This window comes from Carcharodon carcharias, chromosome 7 (genome assembly GCF_017639515.1).
Source record: "Carcharodon carcharias isolate sCarCar2 chromosome 7, sCarCar2.pri, whole genome shotgun sequence".
In the NCBI taxonomy this organism is placed as follows: Eukaryota; Metazoa; Chordata; class Chondrichthyes; order Lamniformes; family Lamnidae; genus Carcharodon; species Carcharodon carcharias.
The window spans coordinates 23832825-23850823 of NC_054473.1; the positions used below are offsets into that span (position 1 = coordinate 23832825).

General features: G+C 41.3%; 1 protein-coding gene across 3 annotated transcripts in view; it reads left to right on the plus strand.

Annotated features, from left to right (window-relative positions):
• The window catches only part of LOC121280315 (NUAK family SNF1-like kinase 1), a 42508-nt gene that overhangs the window by 9257 nt on the left and 15252 nt on the right, over positions 1 to 17999 (plus strand). The gene's annotated exons all lie outside the window — the stretch shown is intronic.

Genomic DNA, 17999 nt, shown 5'->3' on the forward strand with positions numbered 1-17999 from the left:
CTCCAATCCTCTTGCAATAAAGGTCAAAATGTCATTTGCCTTCTTAGTTGCTTGCAATACCTGCATGCTAAATTCCTGTCTTCTTTGTACACCCCAGTCTCTCTGAATATCATTATTTAGAAGTTTCAAAACAAAAACAGAACTACCTGGAAAAACTCAGCAGGTCTGGCAGCATCGGCGGAGAAGAATTTATTTAGAAGTTTCGTGCCTTTTAAAAATATTCTGCTTTTTTTATTTTTTCTACTGAAGTTAATAATCTCAAGCTCCCCTGATTATATTCCATCTGCCAATTTGTTGTCCACTCACTTTACCTTTGTACATCCCTTTGCAGCCTGTGTCCTCACAGTGACATTCCCACCTAACTTTTTATCATTAGCAAAGCTAGGTACATTACTCTCAGTCATTTCATCTAAGTCATTAATACAAATTGTAAATAACTGAGGCCCCGGCACAGATTCTTGCAGCACTTCACTAGTTACAGCCAATCAGCTTGAAAATGACCTATTTATCGCTACTTTCTGCTTCCTGTCTGTTAACTAATCCTCCACCTATGTAATCTCCAGTTCTATAAGTCCTTATCTTGCATATTAACCTTTTGTGTAGCACCTTATCAAACGCCTTTTGGAGATTCAAGAATACAACATCTACTGGTTCCCATGTCTACCTTACCAGTTACATCCTCAAATAACTCTAATTGTCAAATATGATTTCCTTTATGTAAAACCATGTGATCTTTGTAAAACTATGATTATCTGAGTGTGTTGTTAAAAATTCCTTAGTAAGAGATTCCAGCATTTCCTGATTATATATGTCAGGCTAACTGGTCTGTATTCCATGTTTTGCCTCTCCCTCCTTGCTTGAATGGCAGTGTTACATTTGTTAACTTCCAATCCACTGGGACCGTTCTAGAATCTAGGTAACTTTGGAAAATAATAACTGGTACAGTCATTATTTCTGTAGATGTCTCTTTTAGAACCTTAGGATGTTGGATGGCAGGTCTTGGGAATTTCTCAGCTTATCTCTTAACTTTCTCCAATGCTTCTTCTCTGCTGATATTAATTACCTTAAGATCCTTATCCTTAACAGCCCCTTGGTTACCCTCTATTTATGGTATGTGAGCCAGACACAACGGGTGGAATTGTCCTAGATTTGCACTAAGCGCGGTGGCGGGCGGGTAAAGTGACATTTTACCACCGGCCGCGATATGGGTTTTCATGCCGTATCATCCCAAACCACCACCTTATTTAAGCATTCCCAGAAAACACGTCATTTCCATGACGGGCAGGCTCCAATTAGCCTACCACACCATCACCTCGTCGCTTCATCACTGCAGGTGTCACATTTAAAGTACAGCCGCGCTCAGTGCTTCCAGCCCAGGGCTGCTACAAAGAAGACATGGCCCCGAAAGGCAAGAAGACTTCAGCCCTCAAGTGCCTTTTGGACGCCGTGGAGGCCTGCTGTGATGTTCTCTACCCTCATTCCTGCTGCAGGAGGAGCAGCAACACTATCACTACGGCTTGGTGGGCGATGGCAGTGGTGATCAGTGCCAATGCTGCGCAGAAGAGGTTGGCTATCCAATGTAGATAGAGGATGAATGATCTCATCTGTGTAGCCAGGGTATGGCAACCACCTCTTCACCACTCTAAACTCATACACTCAAGCCCATCACATATTCACTGGCATCTCACTCACTGCCAGCTCAAGGGACATCACCACCATTCTCACACACATACTCCCACATGTCCATCTGGCCTCATCCCCTCTTGAGACTGCCTCCTCAGGCATCACCATCTTGAGTCTACTTGCACAAATCAACATGTGCCCCAACACACCCTGGGTTACTCTTCTTCCCCTTTACAGCCTTCGTCTTGCAGCCTCTTCCCTTGCCTGAGGCCACTTCTCTCCCTTCACCAAGCAAGCCCAAGCCTTGCAATAATTGAAGTCACCCAGATATGGCTGATCTGGTAGGTAGAGACCTACCCGTGAGCCCCCCCCTAAAAGTGATGTGGTGCTGTTTATGTAGCCTGGCACTGATGACTGAGAGTGCTGACTGAAGCAAGGTAGGCAAACGACCTTGAAGTCCCGAGCGAAGTGCAGCCCACTCAGTGCAGGTTGTTTATGTACTGTTGTGAAACAGGTCAACGTGTCCGCTCACGCCACTAAACACACCGGCGGGCACGAAGATCCCAGCCAATGTCTCTCCCATTTACACATTCCCCATGACAATTTCTCCTGTCTGCCTCTAAAGGACCCAACATCTTTTTTAGCTACTCCCCTCCTTTTCATAAATTGGTAAAAGCTCTTAGAATCTGTTTATATATTCCTGGCTAATTACTCTCATATTTTATCTTCTTTTTAAATCATCTTATTGTCACCTGTTGCTGGTTCTAAAACTGTCCCAATCCTCAGGCTTACTACTATTCTTTGCAACATTATAAGCCCCTTATTTTAATCTAACACAACCCTTAACTTCCCTAGTAAGCCACATTCTTTCTTGCTGAGGTTTGTTTTTGATGGAATTTATTTTTGTTGACCATGAACATCCCCATCCTCAAAGATGGAGATCAGCACAAAAGTGCAAAAGACAAGGATAAAGCATCTGCAACCATGTTCAGTCTGAAATGCCAAGTGGATGATCCATCTCAGCCCCTTCCCGAGATCACCACTATCACAAAAGCCAGACTTCAGCCAATTTGATTGACTCCACATAATATCAAGATTCAGCTGAGAGCACTGGATACCACAGCATCTTGGCTATAGTGCTGAAAACTTGGGTTCCAGAACTAGGATCGTCTCTGTTCCAGAGCAGTTACAACACCAGCATCTACCCAAAGTGGAAAATTGCCTTAGTATGTCATGTCCATAGAAAGCAGAACAGATTTAAGCCAATCAATTTTTGCTGCCCCATCAGTCAAATTTCAAATATTGGCAAACTGATGAATGTGTCATCATCATTAATGTCAAACAGCACTTACTCACCAATTATGTTCCACTAAAACCACTCAGCTCCAGACCTCATTACACCTTGTCCCGAACATGGACAAAGGAGCTGAATTCCATAGATAAATTCCATAGGTGAATGACTGCCCTTGTCATCAAGCCAACATTTGACTGAGTGCAGCCTGAGTGCAGCATCAAGCAGCCCTGGTAAAACTGAAGCCAATAGAAATCAGGGAGATCTTCAGTGGTTGGAGTCATACTGAGCACAATGGAAGATTGTTGCTGTTGTTGGAGGCCAATTATCTCAGCCCCAGGACATCACTGCAGGAATTCTCTAAGGTCATGTTCTAGGCCCAAGACATCTCAATTGCTTCATCAATGATCTTCCTGCCTCCATCATAAGGTTAGAAGTGGATGCACAATGTTCAGTTCCATTTGCAACTCCTCAGGTAATGGAGTAGCAAGACCCTGGTTAACATTCAGGCTTAGTCTGATAAGTGGCAAGTGACATTCGCAACACACAAGTGCTGGGTAGTGACAATCTCCAAAAAGAGAGAATCTAACCATCTCTACTTGATGTTCAATGGCATAGGTGAATGACTATTTGTCAAATTCCCCTTTGTCAACATTCTTAGGGGTCACTATTGACCAGAAATTAACTGGTCCAGCCACATAATGCTGTGGCTTTAACAGCAGGTCAGAAGCTGGAGATTCTGTGGTAAATAACTCACCTCAGGGCTTCCCAAAGCTTTTCCACCATCTACAGGATGCAAGTCAGAGTGTGGTAGAATATTCTCCACTTGCCTGGATGAGTGCATTTGCAACAACACTCAAGAAGCTCAACACCATTCAGGATAAAGCAGCCTGCTTGATCAACACCTCATCCACCACCTTAAACATTCACTTGCTCCATCACAGTTGCAGCAATAGTGTGTATCATCTAGAAGACGCGGTGCAGCATCTCGGCAAGGCTTCTTTGAAAACACCACCCAAACTCGCAGCCAATACTGCCTGGAAGAACAAGGGCAGAAGGCACATGGGAATACAACCACCTGCAATTCCCCTCCAAGCCACACACCATTCTGACGTGGAAATATATTGCTGCTGCTTCAACATCACTGGGTCAATATTCTGGAACTCTCTACTTAACAGTGCCCAAGGACTTTCACCACAGTGAATGCAATGGATCAAGAAGATGGATCACCACCACCTTCTCGAGGGCAATTAAGAACTGAACCTGCCAGTGGTGCCCAAATGCAATAAACAAATTTTTAAAAGTTGGACCTGTTCAAGTGGCTGGTGAGTATTTTATTGCAGTCCTTCTTGAGCATTGTAGCTGGTGGAGAATGATTAATAGCTGGGAAGTGAGCCACACATTGCACAGTGCCCAGGCTTTCTCTGCTCTTGTAGCTGTATTTTTAAAATGGTCAGCCCTGTTAAGCTTATGATCCATAGTGGCCCTTCAGGCTATTGATGGTGATGGTAGCATGTACTACAGGAGATCAGAGGAATGGGGTTGGGCCTTTACTAGTTGGTCATTTCCTGACAATTATACTGTGTGAATGTTATCTGCCACTTGTGAGCCTAAGCATAGATGTTGTCCATGGCCTGCTGTAGGTGGGCATACCTGCTTTAATGATCAGAAGAGTTGTAAATGGAGCTGAACACTGTAGAATTAGCAATAAACAAAGTACTTCTGACCTTATGGTGGAGGGAAGACCATTGATGGTGCAATTGATAATGGCTGGGCCATGGACCCTTCCCTGAGGAATTCCTGCAGTAATGTCCTGAGCTAGTATGATTCATTTTCAAAAGCCATGATCATCCTCTTTCTTGTCAGTTCTAACACCAGTCTCTGGAGGGGTTCCCCCTGAACCTCACTTAATCTCAGTTGGTACTGAACTCCATCAGAAATGCTGATCCCACTGTTTGTCATTTCAAATGAGATGGAGGATATGAACCTGAATGAACAGTAAGGCTAGTTCCTGTTATTTCTGCAGTGTTGGGATAGGGGGTTAAGTATTTATTTTACTTATTGAGCCCTGCCCACCTTACCCCTCACTTGATCACCATTGTTTACCTTTAACTAAATACCTGCAGCACAAGTTCCAAAACTTCAAGAAATTCTCAATTCTTTTAATTGCATAAGATCTCTATAAAAAATCAATTTATGTTGAAGTTGCCATTTTGCTTCAAAATACTGTTCATTAATCAAATTGGAATTGATGTTACAGTATTTATTCAGGTACGTGTGATTGAGATATTTATATTGGCTAGGCTGAACAAGAATGTATCACTACTGCCTCACTCAGTCTCAGTAAGTGAGGCAAGTATATTCAATTTGAGCACAAACTTTTTTGAAAAGTCATAACGTCATGCTTAGCAGCACCTCAAATTTACAAGACATTCCACGTTAAAACTCAGCTATGTCCCTAGTGCCAGACTGTCTCAGTACATCAGTGCTTTCAAAGGGACAATAACACAAGTGAATATTTTTGGCTTCTTGTCAGTCTTCATATTTCTATACAAGGTTAATTTACACAGGAACCACATTCCTCACATTTCCTCAAACAATATTACGTTATTTTTGGAAACTGTATTCCAGTAAAATTTGCTAAAAATGTATCAGGAATGGGAATCTTTCCAGATCTGCTTTAATTACTCTGGATTGAAGCCAATGCCTCCAAGCTGCCAGCCTGTCTCAGGGATGATTATCTGTTACAGTTTCAACCCTCAGAGATTGATATTTCCTCCAGCTCAGTGTTGGTTTGTCCAACACCTTCAGTCTTTGTGTCTAGTATTGTTTCCAACCTGTCTGGCTGGTTGGTATCATTTGCAACTTCATACCCCAGGACAAGAATCCCTTAGAAGATTTAGTCTTCATGGCTAATATATCTTCCCAGCCTGCTTTGAAAGCTGGTGGCTCTTTAACCTCATTTGCTAGAATAGATTTGGCCACACAGCGACCATTTTACAAACAATGGCACCCCCTCCATCCAACCCCATCCTCCTATTTTGACCCGCTACCTCTTATCAATCCCATCCAACCTCTGATCATCTGATCTCCAGCCTCCTATTCTCCTCACAAACCTTCCCCCAACCCAACATCCAATCCTGATTCTCAGCTTCACTTATTTGAGGACCACTTCAATGCTGCTAGCAGCCTGATCTTGGTGTGTTTGCCAGCTGGCTATTGACCCACACTGGTCCCATTGTAATGGGACCCAATATATGGGGTTGCCTCAGGCCTTACCATCCAGGTGCAGGGCATGCATTCAGTACTCCTAAAATTGGGATTAGCCACACTTCTAGGCCATGGTCTCTTAATAGTCTGAGACTATATGGCTGGTAGTATTTCCTAGCTTACTCAGTTTGCGGGGCTCCTACCTTTCCCATCTTCTCCTTGAGACTTGTAACTCTCCTCACTTCATCTCCAGCTTGCTACAGCTTAAAACCTAAAGCATGAGGGCACAGTGATCTCTCCCAGTTTTCAGTAAGCCGTTTAATGTATATTCCCAGACTAGGGACAGCCATTTCCCTTTTTCTCCATCTGGATTCCAATATTGCCTTTCCATCCCACAGCCTGGGTCATTCATGTGTAGCAGTGTTGCTACTGAAACATATTGGTGGAACATGTGAAATTTATACTTATACAATGGAACCTCAATTATCTGCGGTCCCATTATTCACACTAGAATTTTCCACGAGAATTTTCGTGGGAGTTGGGAGACCAGCAGGTGTTGGGTCTTAATTTTGAATAAGCTAGCTAACATGCAATTAAGTATTTTAAATTGATTCTTCACAGACTCTCATCTATTGATCCAGTAGGATAAGTAGTTGTAATCTGGATATTCATTCCCTGATAGAATTCACATTTAGTTTCAAGTTAGGACACCAGCAAGAGTCAGGGTTTCAAAAGCTGGTAATGATAGGAGAAATTTGAAGTAACAAATTAAAAGTATAGCAGAAAAATATTATTGTCATTGCATCAAGTGAATTGGCTTGAGTGCATTTCCTATAGAGTATTCTAAATTAGGCTAATGACTACAAAAGAAAGAAATACTTGCATTTATATAGCACTTTTCATCACCAACAAACATCTCAAAGCACTTTACAGTCAATGAAGTACTTTTGAAGTGTAGTCACTATTGTAAAGTAGGAATCAAGACAGCCGGTTAAGAGCACAGCAAACTCCCACAAATAGCAATGCAACAGTGTCCAGATAATGGTTTTTGTGGGGCAAAATTTTTGGCTTGGCAGGCGGGCGCGCACACGCCCAACCCGCTCGAGCGTGAAATGACAAGCATTGACGTCGGGCGAGCATCTCTGTGTTGGAGTCGGCAGTGCACCCGCCAACAATTAAAATGCCTATTAAGACCATCAAATTTTCAATTAAGTTAAATTTTTCGCTGCCTGTCCAACCTTACGGTTGGCGGGCAGGCGAAAAGGCCAAGCAGCCTCTGTACTTTTAAGGAAACCTCATCCATGGGCAGGGTGAGATTACCTAAAGCAAATAAAAATAAAATTAAAATTTTAAAACTTAATTTATAACATGTCCCTGCTTATGTGACAGAGTCACGTGAGGTGACACGTTTTATGACATTTTTAATTTCTTTTTTTTTAAATCACTTTTCATCTCCCCGAGGCAGCTCTGTCGCTCAGGGAGATTATCAAGCCTGCTCCCCCTGCCTGCACAGGCACTGTTGAGTGCTGCTGCTCGTGTTTCACGCTGGGCGGGCCTTAATTGGCCCACCAGCATGAAATCACCCTCTGACCCCGACCATTCCCACCCGCCCCTGCCCAGCCTGCCTGACAAGGCCAAGGTTCTGCCAGGGATGTTGATTGAGGAATCAATATTGGCCAGAACAATGGGGAGAACTCCCCTGCTGTTGTTCAAAATAATGCCATGGGATCTTTTACATCCACCCAAGCCGGTAAATGGGGCCTCAGTTTAATGTCTGATCTGAAAGAGATTAAATAGTCTGACAGTGCAGCACTCCCTCAGCGCTGAACTGGAGTAGCTTTGACTTTTGTGCTCAAGTGCTGGACTGGGACTTGATCCCAGAACCTGGTGACTCAGAAGTGAGAGTGCTGCCAACTGCCAACCGCAGACACTCAGTGAATTTCTTCTCTCTTGCCCTGAAGAATATTGCGCCCTGTACCTGAAACTATAGGAATGCACTTCCATTGAGAAATTGAGCCAGGCTATAATCCTCCACTACAGCTGTGACAAGCCCACATATTGGACCAGCACACATCATTTCCCCCACAATGAGAAATTAGAGCTTATATATGATAAAGTAAACCAAAAAATATAGGTTTTGTTTCATAGTAGACTCAGTAAGCTTATGAAAACTGACTTCCTGCTATGATCACGAGAAAAGTGATGGGAGAAAATTGTAACCATGACAGCCATTTTGACCGTTATACTGCAGTCGTAGCACTTGGAGTCATTCAGCCCTTTCCCCAATTCCTCTGCTTCATTCCTCTGACTCCAACCTCTTGTGTAACTCCTGTCCCTTTGTAGGCACTGAGCAATCTCATTTCTAAGTACCTGCAACTTGTAAAACTCATTGTAAGTGAAAAAGTAGCAAAAAGATCATATCATCAACAGACTGTTCCAGACAGATGTTGAAATTGTGCAACTGTGGCTTGTTAGCATACTAATTTAACTTATTTCACATGTAACTGTAGCAAAGGCACCTGTCAGCATGGCTCTTACATTGAATGCGGTAAGAATGTGGTTAGTTACACAGGAAACACCTTCAGTTACTTAGGCTCTGATAAAGATTTGCATATTTTAGTTAATCTGAAAATGATTGACAAACAGCTTTATATCCAATGTGCGCATGTCTGTACCTTGTATAGTTCTGTGTTTGGTGACAATATCATTAAGTGATTGAGTTTTTATGTTATTGGACTAGTAATCCAGAGACCTGAACTAATAACTCAAAGATTATGAGTTAAATTGCAACGTGGCACTTTGAGAGTTTGAATTCATTCTTTTTTAAATCTGTGAATAAAATGCTGTTATCAGTAAAAATGACCATGAAGCTACTGGATGTGGTAAAAACCCAACTGATTCACTAATTAGGGAAGGAAATCAGCTGACTTACTCTACTCAGTCTGGTCTGTGTGCGAGTCAGTCCCTCCCATTCCTGATTCTGGCCCTGCCTATACATGATTCTAATCCCACATAAATGTAGTTGACTCTTAACTGCCACCTGAATAGGTTTAGCAAGATGCATGGTTGCATCAGCTTCAAAGTACTTTAGCTATATGGAGTGCAACGGTTCAGCAAGATGATTCATCGCCACCTTATCTGGACAACTAGCGAAAGACAATAAATGCTGTGCTTGCCAATGATGCCCAAATCCTGAGAATGTTTTATTTAAGTGAAAAGGCCACCCAGTTTATGCCGTTTATCAAATTGATGTTCTGGTGAGATCAATGGACTTATTTGCCACCTGCCTTTATATTTTCACTGGTGAAGATTAGAAATCTATTTACCTAATTTTTGAATGGTTTAAGTCAAAATTCATTGAGTCCAATGAGTTTGTTGTTAGGAAATAGAGACAGTTTAAGTTTGTATTTGTAGGTGTTAAGAATGAGTTTTAGTTTTAAAATTTAAGTTTGATTTGTATTTCTGTGTGTTAAGAAGAGGTCAAGTTGAGTTTCATGTTAAAAGGTGCTTGCATTTTGAATGAGTTTTAGGACTGTTGCAGTTAAGTTGAACAAAAAAGAGGAAACAAACTGGGCTGTTGCCTAGCAACAGGGGTCCAGAGAGGCAGGTCCCTCCCACAGACACACAGAATAAACTAGAAACAGCAGTTTGAATTGAAAGCTGTTCTGAGTTCAGTTGGTTTTGAAGACAGATGCCAAGAGAGAGTGCAGCAAAGGGGAAAGATAGCCAGTCCCACGCAGAAAAGACCCCAAAATCCAGGGGAGTGGTACAGGAGAAAGTCCCAAGCAGACCTTCTAGTCAAAGGAAGGAAAGGAACCTGGAAATGGTCCTGTTAAGTAAAGTTAAAAGTGTTGGGAAGAGAGAAGGGTTCCAAGTTTCAGATTTAAAGAGACAAAAGCTGCAGAAAGCAGATTTAAAGTGAGAACAGCTTGCAAGAGGCCAGAAGGTCCAAAGAGATGGCTGAAGGTCTGTACTGTTGACAGCTGAGTCAGTGAAAGAGAGAGTATGTGGAGGAAAGCTTGAACGCATGTGGTGGCCCAGGGGAGAGGAAGGAGAGTTTGAAACCCTGGAGGTGAACCCTTGCGGAAGGCATCTGAGAGAAAGTGTCGGTTTGGGAGAAGATTCCAAGGCAAGGTCTTGGAGAGTGTAGATTGGAAACCCTCATGTGTAAGACTTAGTGCAGTGAGACTGGTTGGCTCATGGTTTGACAAGCGTCTGGGGGGAGTTAAAGAGAGCTCCATTGCATTTGCTTGAGGCGGCATCTGTCCTTTGATTTCAGAGTGTGGTGTATCTGACCACAGATGGCCATAGGTTTACATGGATAGTGTACTTAATGTGAAAATTAGAATATAAGATAGCTTTTGTAACTTGTGCTATCCTTACAAATCTATATATATCTGTAAAGGTATAGTTGTGGGTGAAGGAGTACTGTAATATAGTTCACCTTTTCTTGTTTAATAAGTGCTTTATGCTTTTGTTAAAAGCTCATTAGCTGACTCCTGTGCCTCTGTTCAGTAGCCCATCTCCACTTATCTAAACAAACAAATAAAAGTTAGGATCTATCAAGTCAGGTTCCACCCTGGGATCAGGTTTGTCCAGTGGTAACCTCAGCTGGGGATTATAACATTGTCCTGTAAACTTATGATTTGAAGAATTCTGAAGTTGAAATTGGTGCACCATTTTCTTAGTGTGTAATTATGTCCTTGCTTCTTTTCTGTTGATTCTACACAGAAATGTTCAGTTTTATCAATTACTCTTATAATTTTAAGATGAGTTAAAATTGAGTTTCTTCAGCATTTCCTCATCACTTCACAATGTAAGTTGGGTGGCATTCTTTGGTAACTTTTCAATACATCTGTTACCCACTGGATGAAACGGTTCTAAATACTTACCCTTAGGGCAGGATCTTCCGATCGGTGAGCGGGGGCGGGGCCTGCTCGCCGACACATAAAATGACGAAGGATGATGTTGGGTGTAACTCCCGACGTCACCCCACATCATTTCCATTTTCAGGCCTGTGGGGGCGCAGCCGAGTTAGCTGTGTTCCAGCTGACCTGTCAACGACCTATTGAGGCCAATGAGACACTAATTAAAATCATTAATGGACCTGCCTGTCCAACCTTAAAGTTGGCAGGCAGGCTGGGAGCTCTGGCGGGCTTCAGAAAAAGCATGAAACCTCATCCATGGGCAAGATGAGGTTTCATGAGGGTTTTTAAAATTTTAATAAAGGTTTCAGTTAAAGCGATGGACATGTCCCAACACATGTGACAGTGTCACATGAGGGGACATGTCAGGGAAATTTTCCTATCATTTTTATTGCAAATTTTAATTTGGAGCCGATCTCCCTGAGGCAGCACTTAGCCTCAGAGATCAGTGTGCTCTTTCACGCGCATGTGTGAAAGAGCGCAATCCTGGCTGAGGGAATCCCCCCCCCCCACCCAGCCTGCACAGGGAGCACATAGCGTTTCCTGGTGGACCTTAATTGGCCCGCCCATGTAAAATGGCGATCGGAGGCGCGCCCACTCCCGCACTTCCCCCCTCCCCAACGGGGGGAAAATTTTTCTATTGAATTTCCAAATGTTTAACAGTTATTCCCTGCTCTTTGAACTCTACACCATGCTGCACAATTTGATCAAATACTTGCATAGCTTTGAAAACTTCAAAAAGATCACGTTTTGCTTTTTCAAATAAACATGCAAATTAAAAATAAAATGCATGGCTTAATAACGTTAATTTATGCAACAACCATCAAGCTATTTTGGCAAACATAGTTGCAAATAATAAGAGCCAATGATCACTTTGGCAACCTTTACTTCAATGTAAATGAATGGTGAATGTTTCATGCACATTCAGTAGTTTTCATTTTAAGGTTTACTACATTTTTCCAGAAATTTCCATCTTCTGTTTAATTATTTAGACTTATTGGTCATAGATTTACTACTAGACAGTTTTAGATACAAAGGTGAACTGCTAATAACTTCAGTAGAGAAGAATTAAACTTGAGACCAGAGCAGGACAATATCTCTTCTTGCACTTTGTTGAATCATTTCTTTTTCCTCCTGAATTGGCAACATAACCATTTATGTATTCTCCTGGTGGATCTTTAAGATCTATCCAGAATTTATGGCATACTATGGCAAAAATGCTCCTGGCGTCTGGCAAATCTGAGTGTGGAGAACGAACTGTGTCAGTGATTATCAACTCCATTTTACAACAGCTGTAGGCTGAGACTCTGGAGGATTTTTCTGGATTCCATCATTTTCTATGATTTATCTGGTGCCAAAGTTCTGATATTACACCAACTCAAACTGGAGCCAGCATCACATCCTTTACACAGCGGTTGTTCTGCTGCTGACAAAAGGCTTGTTCACTTCATTACACTTTATTGTTGCCTTGAGGTTAAATGCAGGTTTATGCCATAATGCCAGGGAAAGACTGAGAGTCACAGAGTTACACGAGAGCAGAAAATAAAACATGGCAACATATGAGCATCTCATTTAGTGGCATAATTGGGCAAATTTTCTACATCTCAGGGGTAATGTAGGCATTTCATGGTCAACTAAAAGATATACCATAAAACTACAATCAGAAATTACAGTCTTGAATTAGTTTGCAATTTTAACTAATACATAACCATTCAGTAGTTTGAGAGATTGAGTATCATACATTTGAAAAATTGTTACAGTCATTAGCCATATAAAATGGGGCTGATTTCTGATATGTGCCAGATGCAAAGAGTCATTAAAAGGGAATTAAAAATCTGAAACAGGAGCTCAACCTGATCTCTTTTTTTAAAATTCATTCATGGGATGTGGGCATCGCTGGTAGGCCAGCATTTATTACCCATCCCTAATTGCCCTTGAACTCAGTGGCTTGCTACATCATTTCAGAGTCAAACACATGGCTGTGGGTCTGGAATCACATGCAGGCCAGACCAGGTAAAGGCGGCAGATTTCCTTCCCTAAAAGACGTTAGTGAACCAGAAGGGTTTTTCCAATAATCAACATTGGGTTTTTTATGGTCAACATTAGACTTAAAAGTCCAGATTTTTATTGAATTCAAATTCCACCATCTGCCATGGTGAGATTCAAACCTGGGTCCCCAGTGCATTACCCAAGGTCACTGGATTACCAGTCCAGTGACAATATCATGACATCACTGCCTCCCTGCACACTGCCTATGCACTTCTGGTTATAATGGAAGTTGAATGAGGCAAGAGGAGGAGAGGAATGATAATCCACTCTTAGGAGATGTGTTGGTTATTAAAATCTTTTAAAGGAACATTCCATTTTTACGATGGTTCTATTTTTAACCCATGTTGGCTTGTTTCCTGAGCCTCGGAAAACCCGGTGTCAAAAAAATGGCAAGAAGAATGGGATTCATAAGGTAAGTGTCTTTACAGCACTACTGGTGGGCCAGCAGGAGCAGGAGTGTTTTGGTCTGGCCCCACAAGCTTACCTGTAAACATCCTGCCAACCCCCATGATCTCCTCCAACATGCCATCACATTGACACTGTTCTGTGCAGCAAAGAGTGAGGAGCCCAGATGGCTGTGTTGCCTGCCTGGTGCAGGGTTTGGGACACAGCTCAGGGCAGGAGGGGAACTTGCAGTGGGAGGGGGAGAATCAGCTGTCGAGGTCCATGTAGGTACCAATGACATAGGTAAAACTAGGAAAGAGTTCTACATAGAGAGTATGAGGAGCTAGGCACTAAATTAAAAAGCAGAACATCAAAGGTCATAATCTCTGGATTAATACCTGAGCCATGTGCAAATTGGCATAGGGTCCATAAAATTAGAGAGCTGAATGCATGGCTCAAAGACTGGTGTGGGAGAAGTAGGTTCTGGCTTGTGAGGCATGGGCACCAGGATGGTGGGGCTGTACCATTGGGATGGGTCTATACCTGAACCATACTGGAACCGATGTTCTAGTGAGCTGCATGACTAGGGCAGTAGGGAGGGTTTTAAATTATATAGTGGGGACAAGGGATTAAAGATAAGTCAAAGGCAGGAGAGAAAGGTATTAATGTGGGAAATGATAAACAGACCATGACAGGAAGGGACAGAGTGCACCGGGAGTACAAATCTAAGAGTAAATCAGTATATAAGCCTAAATGTTACAAAAATAATAAAGGGACAAAACTAGTGTGACTTCTCTCTGACTCCCCCTGACCATGCTCAACACATCCCCCTTACAATCTCTACCCACAACAACTACAAAACTTACCTAATCCTCAGGTGCAGAGAAACTCCACGGCATTTAGCGAAACCCGCCCTAACCATAATACATCAGGGCCAAAGGATAAAAACCATTTCCCAAGGATTAAAATGTTTGAATGGCCACCAGAAACATTTTATTATTAAGAGGGATAGACATCAGTTTGTCAGAAAAATCTTGGTTGGGGATTCATCCTAATCCTAGGGTTTGGCCTAATCCTAGGCCAAAATTCCCTATTTCTAATATGACATTTACTACATTAAGTAAATCTTTACTGATAAGTGAAATGTTTTTAGTGACTAACCAAATGTGTTCCTACTAGATGATGAAATATTGAAACCACAGATATTGGAAGTAGTACTGAACACTGTTGTACAAGTTGTTCTAAACTGCTCCCCTTCGAGAAAGTTCTGATGATCCTTGTGCTAATTTCTGTCAGTTGCCATTGTTGATGTGCAGAGAGAAACCATCTGCGTATACACATGAGAATGAGAGGATTTAGTAGTGCTGAGACCTCCCCCCAGTACTCACCCTCAATCTGTCTCCTGTCATTAATCTTCCACCAGTTTGAGGCGCGTGGCTGGACTCAGGAATTAGAACAAGAACATGAGTTTCTCACTTCAAAGCAACCAATTCTGAAAATGGTTAATCTGTGGCTTGCGTGTTCTGAGGGTGGTGCGGAGAAATGTGTGAGCAATGAGGAACTTCCAATAAAGAAATGGATTAAATTATCTAAACAAGATGTCAAGCACAAGGTTTCCATTGAAATAAACACACAAAGCCTTTAATGCTTCACACGTTCTGTGAAGTCAAATGCTGCCAAATTAAATTAAGTTAGAGATCCCTTAAAAACACAATGATGCCATGCAGTAAGACTCTGAACAAAACTATGAGGTCAGAAAAGAATATATAGTATGACTACACAGTCAGAATAGGCAATATATTTTGAATACAGGCAAATGTAAAATGCCGGGACAGAATGTTGCAACGATGATAACTCAGTTGGGTATTCTGAGGATGGTGTCTTGATAATGCTTGGAGAGGACTGTTATTGTGCATGATCATGAAGATGAGTACAAATGAAAGAAAGCATTTGGCCCATCTACTATAACCTTACATAGAAAACTATGATTCCTCCATCACAGTTTCCAACAGCCTTCCAACACCAAGTCTCTCCCAGTCTTATCCTCCTTTAAACACCTCAGCCTGTTTCAGTCCTCTTGCATTTCCTTTAAAATCATATCTACTCCCAAAATAGCATTGAGATTTTTCCTATTTGCCCTTTCCTGAGCCTCTAAGCAAGCAATTTCTCATCACAACATTTTCAATCTTCATCTCAAATCCTCTGACAATCACTCCTAAAATTCACTGGCCTGTTTAAAACGCTCCTTCCATATAAAATTTCCCATATGTCCATCTGCTTGACCTGCCATTTCCCCATGGTCTGTCTATTCCCATGGTCCCATTAATTACATCACCATCACTAATCACTTAACACTAACCTTCTAGCTTCTTTCAACCACACAGACCATCACCTCTGCAACATCAACTTCCACCTGTCTGGGCTCATTTGGTGCTGCTATACTCATCCATCTCCTTGTTGAAGTGTAGTCACTGTTGTAATGCAGTAATACCCTGTATAAAAAAAAAGCTGTCACCTCCAGACACAATTATTCATTACAGCGATGAATACACTTCAAAAATCCTTCAGTGGTTGTAAAATACTTTAGGATGCCCTGAAGTTTTGAAAGGCATTACATAAATGCAAGTCTTTTTATTCCAATGTTCTCTTGGCTGGTTCCATCCTCTACTGACCACTTCACTTATTCAAAACTATTTGTTCACATCCTATCCCACATCAGATCCTACTCATCCACCCATCACTCCTGTGCCCAATGACCTATTCTGGATCCTGGTCCCTAGCATCTCCACCAAAATTCACACTTTTTTGCTTAAATCCCTTTATAGCCTCACCCCTCTCTAACTTCCTGGAAACAAAGCAATTGATTCACAGACAAATGTGATCTAGAGTGAAATATAGGGTAACTTAATGGACAACAAAATACAAAGGAGTTTGGTTTATATTTTAAGCAGACTGGGGGCGGAATTGTTCAATTTTAATGGATAAGCAATTTGAGGATAATGTAAAGTAGACAGTTGATATCCTACAGCCTGTTACCATGCTACCAGCCATGAGCAATTTCATCCTCACTTTGTACAAAGCTTGTGAAAATTGCAACTTATTTATTTTAAATCAGCTAATGTCTCATTAAAATAGTAAATATAGGAATTTCATCAGGACATGTTAAGTACTTGCCCATTAATAACACCAATTCTTGGCTTTGTATTTCACTTATGTATTTTATCCCAGAGAGGTCAGGTATTTGGAGCTGAGTGAAAAGCAAAGTTAAAAAGTGATAAAAAGGCAATCAAAGGGAAGAAAGCTGAAGCAAAATAAGGAAAACCATGAAAGAGATATGATAAACAGAAATAATGAGGAGCTGCAAGCTAAGGAAAGGTTAGACAGGAAATGGCACAGGTAAGATGAGGAAATAAGGCAAGAAGGGCCAAGAACTGAGCCATTATTTACAATAGTTAGAGAATTTAATTTTTAAATTTATTTGTACACACTGAAAGCTGATGGGGGAAAATTGCTTTACAGGAGGACCCGAGGTGGCCAAGCATCAGTTTTTAAAGATATCTTCAAGAAAATAGGGACAGATTGTCCCTAACAGGCAAAATATTATAAAGACAAGTGTCTGAGAGCACATAGTAATTGTAAAAACATTCATTAAATGATTGTTGAGCAGATTGAGGACAGAGTAATTATTAGGAACTTTCATTAAGTCAGCAGCAAATATTTACAGTTAGTTTTCACCATTAGTAAAGATTTATTTTAGTTCTTCTTAGCATTGAACATACACTGTCCACAAGCTCCAACAGCCACAAAAAGCCAAGAACTGAAATTCAGTAATGGTATCTATCTGCAAACATTCCTGGAGTGAGGTATTCTTGAAGTAATCCTTGTACATTTCTGGAATTGCAGAGTTACATGCTTTTCTCTTTGCCCAGTAGATAACTGTATAAAAATAAACTGGAATGGTCTAACACCATGAACTGCCTGATAAAAGTTATCAGAAAGTACGTGGAGTCCAATTGAAAACAATATAATCTTGCTTGAGAACAAGAATTGTGTCCAATAGCGATAATCGTCTAGGTCTTTTTTATCTCTTTCAAAGAAACTTGATTGGATCAGAGAAAAAATTCCAAATGACAACACCAAATCTGAATTTGGAATGCTTAGGTTCTGTCAAATAATTAGGGAGGAGCTTAGTGAACAGCATCCTAAGGAGACACAGCACTGTATAGTGTTGCTTAACAAAAGAGAATTGCTATACTACTTAGCAACAGAGAATAAAGCAGAAACTTTTGTGCATGGCATATAGATAAAGAACTGACACTCTTGACACTTCAGTATTTCCACTGGTTGTTGTGTAAAAACAACTTGAGCAAGATTTCCTCTGCTTATTTCTTCCAAGTGAATTCATAAAAGCATTAAAATTTTCATTAGAAATTATTAGGCCACAGGAAAAATTTGCTTATGATGCCACTACAGTGACTAGAAGATCTCTTCCCCACAAGTGTACATGGCCAAGTATT